The following is a 2,700-nucleotide window of genomic DNA, read 5'->3' on the forward strand; positions in this document are numbered from 1 at the left end:
TTTTTTTTTTTTTTTCTATTGGGGAATTGTTTTAGTGGATTTAGTAGTTTTTTTTTCAACTGTAATTTGAGCTGCAGCGGAGAACATCAATTCAAGGAATAGGTTTTTGCATATTTTGTACTGTTTTGACATGGACGGTGCGCTGTTTATTTTTTTATTTATTCAAAGAACTTTTTGACAAAAAAAGAATTTTTTTAAAAACTTAAAAACGTCGTTTAAAACGATATACAAATTTTCATTAATCATTTTGAATATTTCATTAATTAATATTAAATATATATTTTATTAACCACTAAAATAAATGACATTAACTATTTTGAGTACTTGTTAAATCATTAATTTGCAATATTTTAAACTATTTAATATTTTGTATTTTAGTGATTAATGACATATATATTAAATATGTGATTAATGTCCTGCATTTTACTAGTTAATAAGATATATATAAATAAGTGATTAGTAATTAATATTTTAGTGATTAATGATATAAATTTGTATGTACTACAAAAAATGTTCCAATAATGAATAAAAATTTGAGAAAAAAATATTAAATAAAAATACTATTCACTATAAAAATATAATAAACAGTGTATACATGTTAAATATTATATTCATAAAAAGTATTTTTGTTTGTCATTCGCTTACTTATGAATCAAGATGTTTGAAATTCAATATATCCACTTCTATTGAATTTAGTCTTTTCATGACAAATGAAGTTTGAAGAGACATACAAGGTCAACTGATTTTTTTTACATACAAATAAGTGTTACAAGAACCAATTCACAAAATTTCAACTATTAAATTGAAATTTTGAATGAATTAATTTTATAAAATTGATTCAACTTAAATATAAAATAATTTATATTTAAATATATTTTAATACAAATGAGTTGAACAAGTGAAAGAAATTTTAATATAATAGTATAAAAAATTAAATTTATATCATACGTATATAGATGATATGATTGAATTATTTTTTAATCTTAATTATTAATAAATTGATTGATGATTAACAATCATTCATCTCATTAAAAAAATATTTATCATATATATAAACATGTACTTAGTTTCTATAATTTTTTTTTTTGTTTTATTATAAAAAATACAAACATGAGAGATAAAAATCCGCTTGCACATTCATCATGTTTACATGTATTGTGAATGTAAATATTTTTTTACACATACATCTAATTATATCTAAATTTTATGACACTTTGCTAAATTGTTATATTAGATTAATTTCAAAAATTACTATATAAATATTTATGTGAAAATATATGATTGGATTTAAGTATAAACAGAAATTTACGATCACAATCATATCAATTAAATTAAATTATTTTAAATAAAATTTAATTATTATATATATATATATATATATATATATATATATATATATACTCGCAACACATAACAATTATTTATAGAAATAATTTCAATCGAAAATATAAAAAATTACACACAAAAATAGATACACGAGGTATTCTCTATTTGGACATTAAAAAAAAAATACTATATATTCGCGAACAACGTGGCACTCACGGAAAATCAGATTCGCCATAAAAAGCATCCCCTAAAGATATTAAATACATAGAAGAAATAAAGATTAAAGACCAAAAGGGGTTACCACCTACCTACCATTACACAAATATACTGCTCTATTTTGAAGTTTCGTTACTTGTGAGTAGAGAGGTCAATGAACACTCAAAATTCAAAATGCTCTTCAAAAAACTCTTATTAAATCTTTAATATTATGCTTTTATTAAAATAATTTTTTAAATTTTTAACTTATTATTTCATTATTTTTGTAAGTTTAAGTGAAAAGTTCATAAATTTAAAATTGTTATTATTCTTCTTTTCAAAAAAATGTATTAAAAAAATCTAAAATATTTTTTATTGAAAATATATTTAAATCATATTTTACTTGAATAAATTTTTGAGAAAAAAATTATAATTTTATTTTTTGAATAAAAAATATTTCAAGCAAAAAAATTATAAATCGTTTTTTATTGAAAAAAATTGAAAATTTTTTTATCTAAAATTTTGAGAAAAAATCTAAAAAATTTATTTCTTAAAAAAAAAGTTGTCAAATGTTTTTTTTTTTTATAAATGAAAAATAAAAGAATGGATCGATAAATTTATAAAATTTTATGGTTTTTTTTTTCTGTCTTTTCAATATATAAATTAAAACTAATAATTAGTGAATTTGTAAAATTTACTGCTATAGTTATATTGGTTCAACTTGATTATTTACAGTTTATTATTATTACATATTTGGCAGTGCATACATTTTTTTTGGGTTTAAGGACAAACCCACCAACTCGTTGTAAGATGGGATAAGATGAGATTTTGAATACATTTATTTAAGTAAATTTTAGACGATTTGACGGTGGAACTGAGCAAAATAGAAAAATTTAACTCATTTTTTATATTTAAATATAGACTAAATTACTTAAATGTTATTAATGGTAGATTTTTATCGTCTTACAAATCAATTTAACAAAAATGAGTTGAACACAACTTATATTTTAATTTAATATCAAAATTTATTCAAAATATATAATGTTAATAATGTTAATAGTTATTGAGTCATTTAAATCAAAACTACAAATGTTAATTGCTAAATATGAAAATAGTGTATTGAGACTTTTATATTCATTGAAATATGATTTAAAATAATATTTGTAAATAAAATGCGTT

At 19.2% G+C, this 2,700-nt stretch overlaps 1 protein-coding gene across 1 annotated transcript in view; it reads left to right on the forward strand.

Moving 5' to 3' along the window:
• LOC101512399 (uncharacterized) overlaps nt 1-113 on the forward strand; it is a 2,788-nt gene extending 2,675 nt beyond the window's left edge. The window contains exon 5 of the mRNA XM_004496120.4: nt 1-113. This exon is cut by the window's left edge and continues 272 nt beyond it. The gene's annotated coding sequence lies outside the window, so the exon portion shown is untranslated.
• The last annotated feature ends 2,587 nt before the right edge of the window (nt 114-2,700 follow it).

This window comes from Cicer arietinum, chromosome 4 (assembly GCF_000331145.2).
Source record: "Cicer arietinum cultivar CDC Frontier isolate Library 1 chromosome 4, Cicar.CDCFrontier_v2.0, whole genome shotgun sequence".
Lineage (NCBI taxonomy): Eukaryota > Viridiplantae > Streptophyta > Magnoliopsida > Fabales > Fabaceae > Cicer > Cicer arietinum.